Source organism: Macrotis lagotis, chromosome 3 (genome assembly GCF_037893015.1).
Source record: "Macrotis lagotis isolate mMagLag1 chromosome 3, bilby.v1.9.chrom.fasta, whole genome shotgun sequence".
In the NCBI taxonomy this organism is placed as follows: domain Eukaryota; kingdom Metazoa; phylum Chordata; class Mammalia; order Peramelemorphia; family Peramelidae; genus Macrotis; species Macrotis lagotis.
The window spans coordinates 215391842-215409113 of record NC_133660.1 but is presented as its reverse complement, the minus strand read 5'-3'; the positions used below and the strand labels follow the sequence as shown (position 1 = coordinate 215409113).

At 35.7% G+C, this 17272-nt stretch overlaps 1 protein-coding gene and 1 long non-coding RNA gene across 4 annotated transcripts in view; both read right to left on the bottom strand.

The window, feature by feature from the left end:
* SORCS2 (sortilin related VPS10 domain containing receptor 2) overlaps window positions 1-17272 on the bottom strand; it is a 1216578-nt gene that overhangs the window by 986456 nt on the left and 212850 nt on the right. The window lies entirely within an intron of this gene.
* Window positions 12023-17272, bottom strand: part of LOC141518117 (uncharacterized) — a 32244-nt gene continuing 26994 nt past the window's right edge. Inside the window, exon 2 of the long non-coding RNA XR_012477092.1 lies at window positions 12023-12237. This is a non-coding gene — a long non-coding RNA (uncharacterized LOC141518117). The remainder of the gene's footprint in view (window positions 12238-17272) is intronic.

Genomic DNA, 17272 nt, shown 5'->3' with positions numbered 1-17272 from the left:
TGGATTTGGAGCAGCTAGGTGGTACAGTAAGTAAAGCACTGGCCCTGGAGCCAGGAGGACCTGAGTTCAAATCTGACCTCAGACACTTAATAATTGCCTAGTTGTGTGACCTTGGGCAAGTCTCATAACCCCATTGCCTTAAATGAATTTAAAAAAAGAATAACTGCATTTAACTGCATTCAAAGATGTCTTCAAATATCCTATGGACTCTCTTGCAAAAGAGGAGTCAGATTCTTTTTCACATAGCTCCACAAGGTCAGTACTAGGAATCCTGGGGGGAAGTTTAAAGGAGAAATTTGAGCTCAATATGGGAAGAATATTCTAACAATTAGAACTATTCAACAATGGGCAGACTTCTTAAGACGAAAATGATATCCTCATCACTAGAAATATTGGAGGAAGCTGAACAACCACTAGACTAGAGTTTTGGGTTTTTTTTTAAGGAACTTCCTGCCCTGGGAGGGAGTAGGTTAACTCAGTTCTAAAACTAGGGGAAACTCAGTGTGTTTATAATAGACAGTGGGAAAATAATCAGTAGAAATGGGGACATGAGGTGAAGGGGATAAGGTTGATATAAGGGACAATTTCCAGAAGAAGATAGCATCAAGGAAGCTGGCCTTGGGAAGAAGGGATGCCTGCCTCTTTATCAGAGATGAGAACAGAGGAGAGAATGACAACAATGCAGAGAGTTTGTAAGTAATGGAGTAAGGCAGAAGAAGATGCTTAAAGCAGGTGACCTCTGTTTTCTCAGTAGAGAAAAGGGTAAGGCTAGGCTCTATGTTGAAAGAGAAAAGGGTGATGTAGAGAGCTTAAGGTGAAAAGAAGAGACTAGGGGATTTAATAAAGAACCTTCAAGTCATTCCCAACACTTAAGATTTTGTGAGTAATCTAAGATTATTTTCTGATAATTCTCAAAAAAGCATTATGCAATGATTTAATAGTATTTCTTTATATACCATATTATATAAAGATAAATGCAATAGTACTTCTTTATATACCATAGTATTTCTTTATATACAAAGAGGTTGCCTATGGCCACCCTTTCAGGGTCATGCAATGTTAGGTATATCTCCTACCTACCTAATGATTTATAAATTTTCACCATTCAAACATAAGTTTCTTGAAGCAAGCATAGTTTTTGCCTTTCTTTAAATATTTCACATTTATTACCATTCCTCACACATACCAAGTGTTAATGAATCTTTGTTGACTGACTGCTCATTTATCAATGAGAAAATCCTCAGAAAAAAATAGATAATTTCTCTCAAACTCACACCACTAGAATCAGAGCTGAGAATCAAACCCAGACTTTATTTCCATGTCCAGCTTATCCACTATCTCACCATGGCTTTGTACTAGAAATAAAACCGTCTCTCAAGGTTCTAAAGCTTAGGTTGCTTTGGAACTCCTAAATGACTAAAAAGAAAACAAAAAAGCTCCCTTCTCCATAACTTGTAATGAATATGTGATTAATATTCAGCAATGATTGTTTTAACCGGTTTAAAATAAAACTATTTCCCACTTTCTGGACAAAATCTATGAATTGTATTGTTTTGGATCATTACTCAGCCAGTAAGCAATTATTAAGCACCTAAGTACCAGGAGATAAAAAAAATGAAGGCAAAAGCCAACCCCTGTTCTCAAGGATCTTAGAATCTCACAGAGGAAAACAATTATGTATAAACAAGATATACAAAGGATAAATTGGAATTGAGCAATACAGGGAAGACCCTAGCATTAAGGGGATCGGGAAAGGATTATTTTAGAAGATGAAATTTTAGCTGGGACTTGAAAGAAGTCAGGGAAGCCAGAAGGCAGAGATGAAGAAAGAAGAGTATTCCAAGCCTGAGGGGAAAGTCAGTAAAAATGTTGAGCATGGAAATGGAGTATCTTGTATGAGGAAGACAAAGAGTACAGATTCATTGAATCACAGAGTATATGGAAGTATGGGAAGGTACAAGAAGATTGGAAAGAGAGGAGCTAACTTAGGCTGACTCCCTTTGTAAGAACTTAGAAGTCATATATCTGCTTTTGCACAGAGAAAGCCAAAGCTTCTAGTACAAAAATGTGTGATGCTCAACAGCAGATATATAAGGGTTAATTTCCTGCATTGGGTATCAGATGAAACTATGAAAAAAAAAATACTGGCTGAGGAATCTCTCTCTTTGTTTTCTCTTGATGGATAAAGATTCATTCCAGATGGCCATAACCTTTCATCTCAAGCAACAACTGGATAGTCTTAAATTACTCGAGGGACCAGAAAACAGCCCACTGCCTTGACAGCTTTACAAATATATAAATAATTACTCTCCAGGCCTACAGGAGAAAGGTTCCTGATGTTCAAACCAATTCCCCATTGCCTCCAATTTGCTTGCATAAGTCATGAGCCCCAATCATATTTTCCAACATTGTTCCTGCTGCATTCATAGGGATATCATAGAGAAATTCAGCAGTGATGGCAGAAGGATCAGACTGAGGGAGGGGGAAGGCACTGGAGAAAAGACCAGCATTCCCTTCAACTAGATGACTTAAGTCTCAGCAGTGACCAAAGGGATAGAACCAACACTCTTTACAACTCATCAAACTCCCTCATTTAAAGACCAACCCAACCCAGCAAAAATAAAATATTAATACCACGTGACAAGGAATGTCAACCCCAAGTCCTGGTGGACAGATGTTTCCATCTCCAAATCATCTCTTTGCCTTAGGACAAGTAGGCTGAATTCTTCATCTCAAAAGTCAAAGGCCAAGTGGATATAAGAAAATTACCCTCTGGAGTGATATTAATAATAAAGATAATAAAAATAACAACTCCCTTTTCTATAGGGCTTAATATTTTACACAGTGTTTTCCTGAGAGATAAGGAGTCTAAGTATCATTATCATTTTATAGATTTTTTAAAAACTGGTGAATAGAGAAAGGAAGTTGTTTGCCCAAAGGTCCCAAAGCTAAAGACTTTCTGAGCTAGATTCAAATGCAGTCTTCTGAATTCAAATCAAGGGTTCTTTCCACTTTAGTCTTCCCAGGATATAATGATCAGATAGTATGGAGATATGTGTACCAATGCTGGGTACTTTCAGAATATAATGATAAACTGCAAACCCCAATATACTCAATCTAATTCTCTGCATCACAGAATCAATGACTTAGTCCATATGTTCCAAGAAAAAAAGAAAATGGACCCTTTTATAAAATGAGGATATTGCTTAGCATTCATATATCATCTGGTGATTTCAAAGCACTTTAAATACGTTGTCTTTATTATGACCAGTTGATAAAGGAGTGATTTGCAATTTTCTTCTCTAGCTCATTTTTTTAGATGAGGAAGCTAAGACAAACAGGGTGAAATGAATTGCCCATTGGAAATACAGCTAGCAAGTGTCTGAGGTTGGATTTAAATTCAGATCTTCCTGTCTCCAGATACTTCCACTGTTCCACCAAGTTGCCTCATTTTTTTATATGTGAGATATGTGTGTGTGCATGTGTTTGTAAATACATATCTATTTTTTATGTTTTTATACTTAAATGTTTACATATACATATATCAATTTGTGATTACACAGCACTTTTAATGCATTATTTCTTCATAACAACCAAGTGAAATCAAAAGAGAGTAATCAGTTCCTCTGTACGTGAGGTCATTAAGCCTCAAAGAGGTAAAACACAATCTGTGTCAAAGAACTGATAAGAAATTGATAAGTATTATTAAAATTTCTATTTCATAGGGAGGGAAAGTAGATTACAATGGTCTTAAGAATCAGAGACAGAATTTTACTCATTCCATATCCTCTTTGCATTATACTCTGTTTCTTCCTTTCAGGTTTTTATTCTGTCACTAACTAGTTCTGTAATCTTAAGTAATTTATTGAACCTCTCTGGGACCCAGTTTCCTCACTTGTAAAATAAGAGGGTTAAAATGATTTCCAAGGACTCCTGTATCTCTGAATGGCAATATTTTGATGAAGACATCTAAAATCATGTGCTTTAGATCTCCACAGCCCCTAGTCTGAGTGGACATATAACAGATGTTTCAGAAATGTTTGTGGAATAAATGAATGAAGTATGATGAATTAACCTCATAGAGACAGAGTCTTTTCTGCTTCACAAGCCTGAACTTACTTGAAGACTAGAGTGAAATTTGTTCAAAGTAAGGAAGAAACATGTTCTAGCAACTGAACCTGAAGAATAATGTGACCTGACTTCTATTCTTGGCTCTGGCATTAATTAGTTATATAACTTTAGGCAAGTCACTAAACCCTCCAAGGACCTAATTTCCCTTCGTAGGAAATAGAAATTGTAATAATACTTATCAATTACAGTTCTTCAAGAGGTGAAGAATGATGTCTATATGAAGTTAATCATGGGAGTAGAATTATACATTTTTACCCATATGTTTGCACCAATGAAGACAAAAACTCAAACATTCCCCATAATTTACCACTAAAAAGTATGTGCTTAAACTAAAGTAGACCAGGACACCTTCTTTCTAGTCTATGCTTCATGGCTAGTCACCAAACATTTTCCCTCTAGGAGTTTTGCATTCCTTCACTTGTCAAATTGAAAGATTCTCTTAGTTAGAGAAATCACCTCCAATTCTACAGTCTAAGATTCCCTCCAACTATCTCACGATTTCCATCTTAAGACTACTCCTAACTCTTGACTTTACAAGGGAGAAGACTGGAGCCCTGAGTCTTACCTTGCAAGTTGGTAGAAGAGCAAGTATTGAAAGTTATGCTTCCTAGATTCCAAGCAATTTCCACTGTACCAAGATGGTTGACCAACATGGTCAAAGACAAAGATAAATGTAGGATTTTAGAGGTTTCTTTTTTCTATTCTACAGTGTAGCCCTAGGAATTGAGTTTTTATCAGTGGAATTAATAATATTTCCATTTTCTAATTTGCAGTGTTGAGAGAAAAGTATTTTGTAAACCTTATGTAACATATTATTAACTTTTTATATTCTACATTCCAAAGTCCCTTCTTGCACTGATATTGTTTTGTGTTCTTTAAGCAAAAATTTTATGTTCTTAGTTATCTACTAGCAATATTAACCAAATTACAAACATTCATTAAGATTCAACTGTGTTCCAAGCACTATGTTAGACACTAGAGACTAAAATGGATGAATCTATTCCTACTCACAAAGAGCTTTCATTGTATTGGAGGAGACAAGTAAAGAGAAGATAAGTGCATAAATACATGTAGCATAAATATAAAGAGAATAAAAAGGAATGTATGAAAATAGCTTAACGCCAATAATGAATACTTTTCTTCCAGGTCATACTATATATTCTCAATGGGCTAGAAACCAATTACCATGTTTGACATAATACTTCAAATGGGGAGAATCTGATTATAAAAAGTGTTCATGATTTACACTAACTCTGATATTGTTCAAAGCCGATTAAAAGGGAAAATATTCATTGTTAGAGGTATCAGGAAAGGTTTCATACAGAAGACACTTCATTCAGGAGTCTTAAAGGAAGAATGATTATGTGAATGGGAACTGTGGAAAGAGTACATTCTATGAAAAGTGAGATAGTCGATGAAAAGGCAAAGAGATGGAAGATAGAGTATCATGGTTGAGAAACAGAGAGAAGGACAGGATGTCTGAATCACAGAAGGCCAGATGGAGAGGGATATCCAAGGAGACCAGAACATTCTATCTAGGATGTCCCCTAAATCTTAGAGAAATTTGAAGCTATTAAGCTTAAAGTTGTGTTAAACACAAAATTGTACTTAGAGTTTTGGGACCCCCTAGACATGTTCTTTGGTGAAGTAGTATAGTACATAGAAGGAAATACCTTCAAATTTTAGCATTATATAGCAATAATGAAGTTCATTGTTTGTCCTTCATTCTCAGAGTATTAGTAGCATCATGAGAATGATATCTTGACATGGATGTGAACTGGATTCAAGAGAAGCAGAGTTGTGCAAAGTCATTAAAGTCCAGTAGCAAGACAAAAGTCAAGATGATTGGTGATGACTCAGGGTGCAGTGGACGGCCTTGACCTTTCTAAGTAACTGAAACAATACCCAATCAATGACTAGGGTATTACCTAATAATATTATAATTACAGAGAGAAAAATTATAGTTACATATCATAATCTAACAAAACAATAACTAAGTAGGGGATATGACTCTGGAGTATCATGGGAAACTGGCAGGGGATATCCAAAGTCCTGGGCTGTTCAGTCTCAAACAGGGTCTTGGATGATAAAACAAGAGGCCCAACCAACTAGAGGTCCTAATCCCATTCTCCATACAGAATGACTTAGGTTGCATTCATGGTTGCAGCATTCACTTGCTGTGTAACCAAGAGAAATGCATTTTATGATAATACTTGTCTTCCACACTTAAAAAGATTTTTTTGGTTAGTTTAATAATAACTTTTTACAGAAATCCATAATGTACTCAAAAACATGTGAAGAAAGAAACTATACAAGCTAGGTTTTATAGCTATTTTTTCCCTAGGTAATTTTTTTGATTTTTAATTGCTATGGATATCTGCATTGAAATAAAAGAAGCAGAGCTTAGAATTTCCTCTCCTTTTGACCAGCTCTATAGTTACCACGCTGTAGCAAATTATGATATTCATTCATTCATTTATGCATACAGATTATATTAAATACCTATGATGTTCAAGGTCTTCTGTTAAACAATAGAGAAATGAATATACACATATATATGTAAAACATATATATATATATATCTATTTTATATACAAGTTAAGGAAAGATTATATATATATATAAATGTATAAATATTAAGATAGATAGATATATATAAATTTACCCCTGCCCTCAATGCATACATGCATTCAAGTACAGATAAGTTCCTTATTTCAAAAGGCATATATCCCATTATATCATAAGGCAGAGAAAAAGATGAATACAATAAAAAATGAGTAAGCACATTATCATTATTTTATTATTATGATTATTATTAATCAAATTTCTATAGTTTAGATATGTGACCTCACAATTACACATCAAGGTAGGTAGTGCTAATTTTATTCCATTTTACAGATGAAGAAAAAGAAGCTCAGAATGATGATGATTTTCTCAGTCTTATAGCTAGTAAATATCAGAGCTGGGATTTGAACCTAGGAGTCCTGACTCAACACTGCCACACTTTTGAGAAAAGATTATCATATCATATCTGAATAGTTGGGGATAGGATCAGCAAAAGACTTCATCATTGAGAAGACTGGATCTTGAAGGTTGGATATCACTGGAGATTATACCTGTAAGCAAGAAATAAGACCTGAGAATGCATTACAAAAGCACCCAACACTCAATTGTGTGTTCCCAGATATTCACTGGGGTGTCCTGAAGAACACAAGAAACTGTTAGCCATCCTATTTTCTTCTGATATCAGCATATTCTGCCATCTCCCCTCTGCATATTCATGAAAGTCAGTACTCATTTTTGAAATAAAGTTATCTCTTCCATATTTTGACTATCCCCATTGTGGTTTTGTTATATCATGGGTTGACAGGAGAAATTAAATGGGAATTTGGAGGGAGTTTTGAGGAAACCACAGGAAGACATACAAAGGCTAGCAGGTGACACAGAAAAAGATTGGGAATTCAGAAATGAATAAAATATAAGCATAGTATTAGAGAATATCAGCATATTTTATCTTTTAATACCATAATAATTTATACTTCTGAGGTATGAAGGGGGAGCCAAAATCTTTTACTCAGATTTTCCAGATTGCAGGGGTACAGCACCCCTAAACACCTGCACTGTGAAAGAGATAACTACACTGCTCTCATTCCTGTCTGTTCGGTTCCTTATCTTCCTTCAAGACTCAGCTTGGATGTTTTCTCTTCTAGGAGAAAAGATCCTGATTTTCTCAAATGCCCCTCTTCACACTTAGAAGATTTTCTCAACTGCCCCTCAAATACTTTGTATTTCTCCTTTTTCCCTTCCACTTCCTATCTATTTCATTGGCATTTATATACATATTACATTGCCCCCCCCCAAAATAAAACCCTTTTGGGCAAGGACTTTATCCTTTTTCCAGATTTTTTTTCCTTGGCACTGACAGAATACAGTACAGAGTCCACACTTAAATACTTGTTTCTATTTGCATAATTATAGAGCCTGTGAGGATACTTGGACCCAAGTTGCCTGCCTAAAATACAGGTGGCTTAACTCAGGCAGAGATTTGAAGAGAAGCAATCCAGAAACAATTATGGATGTGCCCCAGGTCCTGAAGCGGAATACTTCCAGTGCTTCACCAGGCATCATTAGGCTTTTACCCAGCTGTGCATTTTATTCACAAGAACTCTGGCCGAAACAACCTGTTATATGTTCCAGCTGCATAAGAATCATAACCAGCTCCCAGGCATGCCTTCGTTGATGGGAATGAGAGATACCTTTCTGTTGGCACTGTTTCTTCCAGAAATTTTAGCACTGGGATGCAAAGGAAAAGGCAAAAGCTCCCTTAAGGAGGAATGGGTGAGTCCCACCAAAGTCAGACCCAAGATAATCACAAGAATCAACATGAATATCATTTTTGCCAACATGAATTTACAACAATTATGGTGACCACAAAACCAAGGAAAATTGTAAAAGTGCTTAAGGTCACATTACTAAGAATTTCCGTTCTCTCCCCTCTCAATGTAATATAGTATATTAGTCTGCTTTTCTAGCATCTTGGCCAACTTAAAAAAAAAACATAAGGAACCTTTATCCTGTATTTTTGTTTTCTTGTAGGATGATGTAGATAATAACAATATCAGTACCCTCCATTATGGTCCTCTATGCTCTTTGTGCTGTGAAAGTGCCCCTAAGTACCCTAAGATTCCTCTTCATACCCTATTAAAAGCTGGAAAAGTATTAATCAATGGCTCAGTATTGGGCTATATATGTGTCAGAGTCATTCTACTCTCCTCCCTATATATTATTTTGCTTGATGATCTCATCAGCAACCTACATTCAAATATCATATGGATACAGATGATTACCACATTAACTTAACCATCCCTAACCACTCTTCTGATCTTCTGATTTGTATCTCCATCTGTCCATTGGATATCTCAAACTGGATGTCTCATAGATACCTTAAACTAAACAGGTCCAAAACTGATCTCAACTTTTTCCCCTAAATCTTCCTAATTTCCTCATTATTGGTAGGATACCACTATCTTCCCAATTCCCTAAGCTCTCAACTTAGATGTCATCCTCAAGTTCTCACTCTTTCTCACCTCCCCCATATACAATCAGTTGCCAACTTCTGTTACTTTTCATTTCCTAACAGCCTCCATAAATGCCCAGCAATCTATCTCCTGCTCCACCCCCAAAGTCTGGAACTATCTTCCTCCTCATCTCCACCTTCTAGCTTTCCTGGTTTGCTTTGAGTTTCAGATAAAGAACCACATAAAAGAAATCTTTTTCAGTCCTCCTTAAATGCTAATACCTTTCCTCTGTTGATTATCTCTAATTTATTCCATACATAGTTTTTACATATGATCACCTCCATTAAAGGCTGTCTTTTACCTTTATTTCTGTCCTTAATGCTTAATACACTATCTAGCACATAGTAATTGCTTAAATAATGTTTCTTATAATGAGCAGGATGCTCTCAGTAAAAACTGGAAAAGACTTATATGAACTGATGCAAAGTAAAAGTGAAATAAGCAGAACTAGGAGATTCTTGCATACAATATTGTATGAAGATCAACTGTGAATAATTTAGTCATTTCCAGTAATACTTATGATCACTTATGAAGGACTTGTAATGAAAGGTGCTGGCCATCTCTAGAGAAGAAATAATGGAGTTTGAGTGAAAATTGAAGCATGCTTTTTCTTTGCTTTCTTTATTTGGGGATGTAGATTGTCTATATTTTATTTCATAGCATGACTTCCATAGAAATGCTTTTTTCCAAGAATATACAAGCATAATCCTTATCAAATTGCTTGCCTTCTCAATGGTAAGGATGAGGAAAGATGAAAATTTGGAACTCAAAAATTTTTTAAATAATGTTAAATTTGCTTTTATATGTAATTGGGGAGAATAAAACATTACAATATAAAAGTTAAATAATTCTTCTTGATTTGACTCAACCAGTTGCCTAAAGAACTATTCTTGATCACAGATAATTGTTACCTTGCTTAAAGTTATCAGTCTTTACTGGGAGAGCAATATTAACATTAAAAAATCATCATAATAACAAGTTACTTTTATATAATAATTTATACTTTATGGGATTTATAGGACATAACAAAATTCAGATAGAATGGGAAGGTATGGATGGATTAAAACCTGCAGTGATGGAAGGAATATCACATTAATGATATCATAGTTCTATTTGGGTATTGAAATGTTTTGTGATGAGAGTTTTCCTAGCAATAATCTTATAAAGTCAGTAATATAAGTATTCTTGCCCCCATTTTATAGATTAAAAAAAAGACAAAGTTCAGCAAAATGGAAAGACTTGCTCAGGGTCACAAAACTGTTACATATTTAAACCAGAATGTAGATAGGTTTCCTGGTTCAGCACAACACTCTTAACATCATACCATCATACTATATAAGGCTACTTCCCAGCTCTAAATCATGTATCCTCTTAAATTACATAAATGACATTCTACATTTTATATGCAACCTTCATATATATCATGCCATCCTAAATCTAAGTAGTAAATAGGACAAGTGCCCTACTTACTCATTTTACATATCTTATTTTATAGATTAGATCACTGAGGTGATCACTGACTTGCCTATTTTCATAGAACTGGCTCATGGCAGAATTGGTAATAAAACAGAAATCTTCCAAATGATGATCTAATACTGTTCCCTTAACTGTATTACTACTCAACTTCATTATCCTGGAACATCTGGAAAGGAACTAAGATGCAAGAAGTTAAGAGGGCTGCCCATTATAAGATGTAGTTCTTATCACAGTTGACTTAAATATTCATTGACCTACATTTAATTGATGAGGTCACCTTGATAAAAGTGATATCATTTAAACTTCCTCTCAGATGCTTTAAATCAATTACGTGTATACTGTGACAGCATTCCATTTAGATGGGAAGGTTCATGCTTTTGGTTCTAGTACCTCTACTCAAAATCATAATGCTTAGCAATTGATCAAGGCATATTGATAAGAAGTGTGCAATATATCACTATGGGTAGCAAAATACTTTTTTCTGTCTAGAAAGGCAAAAGTATTTGGGAAAAATAACATAATAGGTGCCTGCTCCCTATCTTTTATAAATTAACAAATTTGTAGCCCTAAGCCCAAAAAATCTGAATTATATATCAACAGAATGAAGCGCTTATCCCCATAACTGCCTTCTACTAAGGAAAATATTACAAAGATATTTTCAGTGATTCTATGGACAATAAACTTATATTCCAAGACTTTTATCCAATCACAAAAAGATTATCTATTAATTAATTAACAATTAATGCCTGTAGAACTTGAAATTTAAAAAATAGCAAGTGGCTTGTGTGTGTGTATTTCATATATATATATATATATATAATAGCAAGTATATAATTTGAGAAAGAAAGAATATTTGTGGGGTTTAGGGAAGGAGGGAAAGAGGAAGGGAAAGATGGAAGGGAGGGGAGTATGGAGGGAAGAAAAAAGAGGAAGGGGAGGAAGGAAGGAAGGATGGAGGAAATGGAAAGCTGTGTGTATGGAGGCCCATGTCACAAGATCATGGAGTGTATAGAGAGGAGAGATATTTAAGATTGTAAAAGTAGGAAGGTGGCAGATTATGACAAGTTCTAAAAACCAAACAGGATTTTATATTTGATCCTGGAGGTAACAAGGAAACAGTGGAGTTCATTGAAAAGAATGGTGGCGGGGTCAAAACTGTGCCTTAGAAAAATCCCCTTGGCAACTGAGTGGAGGCCTTTTGCTTTTTAAGCTGTCAAATACTTTTACATCAGTTATATATCATTCCAGATTCACAAATGCACCTGAGTCATTGAGGAGTGGGGAATAAACATTCAATGATTCCTAAGGCAAGGAAAACCATCTTGAAAACTATCAAGTCTGGGCGACAAGCGATAACGTTATATTTGTCCCATTTTGCAGATATGCAATTGAGGCTTGGAGTTATTAAGTGACCTGCCCACAGTCACAGAACTAATTAATGTCAGAGCTCCATTGGAATCTAGGTCTTCTCAGATCCAAATTCAGCATGCCAGCCTCTAGAGTGAACAATCTTTTCAGTCCTTTTGGTGAATCACAGAATCTCTGAAAAGTCCTTGAAACAAAGGAATAAAAAAAAAATTATTGACTATGTCGAGAGTAATTCACTATTACCAACTATGAAAGGAAAGTGTTGCCCTGATAGAAGTACAGAAATTGTGGCTGTCTTTAGAATTTTAAAATTAACTAATTACATGAAATTCTATGGGCAGCTATATAACACAATGGATAGAACACAAGGTCTGGAATTAGAAGGATCTTCATTCAAATTTGACCTCAGACACTTATTAGCTATGTGACCCAGGGCAAGTCACTTAACCCTGTTTACCTCAGTTTCCTCGTCTGTAATATGAGCTGGAGAAGGAGATGGCAAACACTCTAGTCAGTTTGCCAAATGAACTTACTGCAAATGACTCCTTGATACAATTTTCCTCAGTTCTTATATCTATATTTATAATCTAAGTCCCCTTTTCCAATTGATATAGAAGAAAGACCGCCAAATTGGAGTCCTGGATTCAAATCCTACTCCAACATCTAATAGCTTTAGTTTTTAAATGAGAATAACATTGATAATAAAAGGGAAAAACTCAAAACTTTACAATCTGTAAAGTCATATGTAAATATAAATTATTCTTATTCTAAAGTCCTTTTCAGCTCTGGTTTTTATGATCTTTGTTCTATGAACCCATCTAGCTCTGATAATCTACATTTTCTTGTCTTAGGTTCTTTCCAGCTCTGACTATCTATAGTATACAACTCCAGTATTCCTTGCTGTCCATCACAGGCAAATATCACAAAGTTTTGCCAACAGCACTGATTCCCAGGATTCTGGATTACCAGTCCAAGTACTCTTTCCTTTGTTACAACAACTAACTCTCACTACATGTGTGGAATCATAAAGTCCTAGTATATAAGAATCTCAGAATTTTACAGGAGAATAGTAGAAAAGCAGAATCATAAATCATCAAATCAAAGGACCTAGGATTCCTTTTTTAACAAGTCTATTACTAAAAGTATAGGATGCTAAACTAAAGGAATCATAGGGTCTTGGAATGAGAAACCATAAGATCCTGGCATAGTAAAATATTATAATCATTCAATTTTAAGACAACGAATTAGTTGGTTCTGGCCAGAACCTTCATTTTAAGGAGGTTGCCCAAGTCTTTCTTTCCCATATCTTTCTTCCTCTCCAGGCTTCCCGGCTCCAGGCTTCCTCTATAATACTGATACCCAAGTCTCCATTTTTTGTCCTCTCCTCCATCTCTCCTTTTAGCTTCCTTTTATGCATCACCTTCACATACTAGAATGGAGTTCCTTGAGGGAACTTGTGTTTGTACTCCCAGTATTTATCACAGTACCTGGTACATAATTTTTAATAAATGTTTCTTGCTGTTGTTGTTGCTGCTGCTGCTGTCATCCTATTCTGTCCTTTGGCCATTAATTCATTCCTATAGCATGATTTCTTAAAATTACTTTTAAGTGCTCTTGGATAGAAGGTTGACTCTGCTGATAAGCTCCTTAGTCATCTAAGATGACTCTTAGTTTACCAAATAAAAGGAAGGAATTAGTAGAAAGCTTGGTCCAAAGATTAAATATAAAGTCTAAGATGCCACTTTCATTATGGAGAAAATTTGCAGCAAGGTTGCCCAAGATCTCAAGGAGAAACAACTAGACTAGACATAGAATCCCAGGGATCTCCAACACAAAGATAAAGCCATTTTCCCAAGAAAAAGAAGAGAAATCTAAGGGCTATAATTTAAACGTCATCAATTTCATCAGTGTACTCAGGAAAGGTAGATTCTACCTATATATTCATAGAAAGGTAGATTCTAACTATGCATTCATAGACAACTGAATCTCCAAAAGAAATACTCAACCCAGAATTAATTAATTTTAAACATTGATCTGCAGGGAGTACCAAATTCCCATTTCAATAAATTCTGCCTACATCTTATTTATTTCTTAAACTAGTGCTAAATTTTTTACTAAGAAATATATCCAACAGCTTTTTTGATTTATGAAGGTATTCCCCTCATATTTTCTGCCATAGGGATTCTGTAAAATCCTTCCTCTTCAATGGACCTGGGTTTGGGTACTGGTTCCCATCATTCATTGGTTATCTGACCATAGGCAGATCTTCCATTGCCTCGAGCCTCAATTTCATCATCTCTGAAATGGGGAGAGTAACATTTGCTCTCAACTATATGAGTTCTATGGAATCCCTGTGTCATTCAATTAAATTCAATTTAGCAGGAGTTAATTAAGCACCTATTAGTTGCCAGGCAACCTGCAAACCTCTGAGGATGAAAAGGCAGGGGAAAAAATGTCCTTGCCCTCAAGGAGCTTATTACATTCTAAGGGGTAGTAAGGATGAGGGAAAAATTAGCATATACACAGATAACTCAATACAGACTATATAGAGGGACAAAATACAATGCTATAGAAATAACATGAATTATAAAGGATCTCTGAGTTCTGTGTTTTAAGCTTCAGCCCATTCCTATAGTGTTTTAAAGTTTGCAAGACATGTTCTTTCCACTTGTGATATTATATGTTGTTCTAAGATCCCCTTCAGTTCGACCATTCTATGTCTTTTTAATAAGGGTCTTCCCAAACGCTTACCATCTATATGATTCAAGGATAGAAGGATTTCAAGAGCTTACAGAACTGGAGCTTCATTGCAAATTTTGTTTTGAAGGAGCCAAAATGCCTCAAAAATATTTAACTGCAGAAAGTTCTGCTCTCTCACTATTTCAAAGTGTATTTGGAAAGAAAGAGACAGAGGGAGAGACAGAGAGATAGAGACAGAGAATCAGAGGGGGAAGAGCAGATAGAAACAGAACAGAAAATGGAGAGAGAGACAGAAAGAAACACAGAGACAGAGAGCTACAAAGAGACACAGACACAGACAGAGTGCTATTATCAGCTCCATTTTCCTGCTGGTGACATGACTGATCCTCCAGTAGAACCAATTTCTATGGACACCAACTCTGGATTCTGACCAGGACAAAGCATTGAGTACATAGTCTGACTTTGTCTTTCCTCGAAATAATGATATTTTTAGATTGTCAGGAGGAAGGGTTTCAAAGCAAGTTTGACTTTTTCTAGGTACAGAAAAAGAAGTTAATCCCTGAGAGTTTGAGTTGCTAGGGAACTAGATTAGGAGTCAAGACACTTCTATATTCAATTCCTAGTTATGCCTCAGATATGCTGTGCAACCTAGGATGAACTACTTAACCTCTCTGGAGAACAATTTTTCATTTCTAAAGGGAGAATAAAAATATGTGCCACCCACAGAATGTCCCAAACTTATTGAGGTATTTAATATATCAATAGTATTCTATAGGCATCAATTTTTTTTAATTTTATTTTTTTAAGGCAATGGAGTCAAATGGCATGCCCAAGGTCACACAGCTAGGCAATCATAACGTGTCTGAAACTGGATTTGAACTCAGGTCCTCCTGACTCCTGGACCATATTCTATCCACTGAGCCATCTACCTGCCCCTGTAGACATTAATTTTTAAAGAGATCATATTAGACATAGTAATAGTCCACTTAGGTAAGTATAAGATATACCCAAACAATGAATTTAAACTTCAAATAAAACTAGATTCATTTTGGGGGCAGCTAGGTGGATAGAGCATCGGGACTGGAGTCAGGAGAACCTGAGTTCAAATCCAACCTCAGGCACTTAATAATTGCCTAGTTGTGTGACCTTGGGCAAGACACTTAACCCCATTGCCTTAAATAAATTTATTTTTTAAAAAACTAGATTTATTTTAAACCAGCAGCATTTCTTTCCCTCTCCCCTTCATCTTCAAACTTTATCTGAGTAGTAATAAAGCACAGTGAAAAATCTAATAGGACAGCACAGTTAAAAACTGTAGAATCTTAATGTCATAGTATCTTAGAATACCAGAATTTTAGAGGAGAATAATAGAAAAGCAGAATAAATCTTAGAATAAACGGGCTTAGTATTCCTTTAAAAAAAAGAGTAGGGGCGGCTAGGTGGCACAGTGGATAGAGCACCAGCCTTGGAGTCAGGAGTACCTGGGTTCAAATCCAGCCTCAGACACTTAATAATTACCTAGCTGTGTGGCCTTGGGCAAGCCACTTAACCCCATTTACCTTAAAAAATCTAAAAAAAAGAAAAAGAAAAAAAGAGTAGCCTACTACTAGAAGCATAAGATCTTAATCTAATGGAACCATAGCCTCTTGAAATCAGAGACCATAGGATCTAGGAAAAATAAAATATAATCATTTGATTTTAGAACAACAAAATGAGAAAATCTTAGAATCACAGAATCATAGAATCTTAGATTCAGATGATGAAGAAAATAAGATGAGTGATACTGAGTCCCTGCCCTCAAGGAAAAAGGCAAAATATATAGCCATAATATAAATATGCATTATAGCAATGCATAGGAGAGGTCTAAAGAATCATGGCAGATTTGAGGCTACATGTTGCCTAAACTGTCATAACAAAAAGAGACCTCAGAGTCAAGCAGCTTCCAAATTTTGCTGAAGAAGAAATTGAGATTCAAAGTGGTTGTGTGACCCAAATCACATTGTGAGTTAGTAGCAGTTCTTGGATTTGGTGGGTCTCCTTGGCTGTTACAATCATATGGATGCTAGAAGATTCCTTATAGGGTGGAAGAAATCAAGGAAGGTTTCATGGAGGAGGAGGCCCCCAAGCTGAATTTAGAAGGAAATGAAGGATTTCAGCAGGCAGAGAAAGGAGAAAGGATTGGTGGGTCAAGAGAGGACTTGGCTCAGGAAGGACAGAGCAGAGAAGAGCAATGCTTGGAATCTCTTGAAATTCCATCTCTGACCTCCAACTCCATCTTTCCTTACGGTACACAGGGATGGCTTTGTCTTACTCCATAATTCATTTTCGGGGGAAATACTTATGCATTGCTGTTTATCCCCTTTCCAACATTACTACCATTCAATGCTGGCATAGCTCCAAAGCCTCCAGAATAATTCTTGCCTAAATTAGTTAACTTACTGTAGACCTCAGTTTCTTATTTTGTGAAATTCCAAGACCTTCCAAAGACTGATTTCTTTTAAAAAATAACTAAGTTGAAG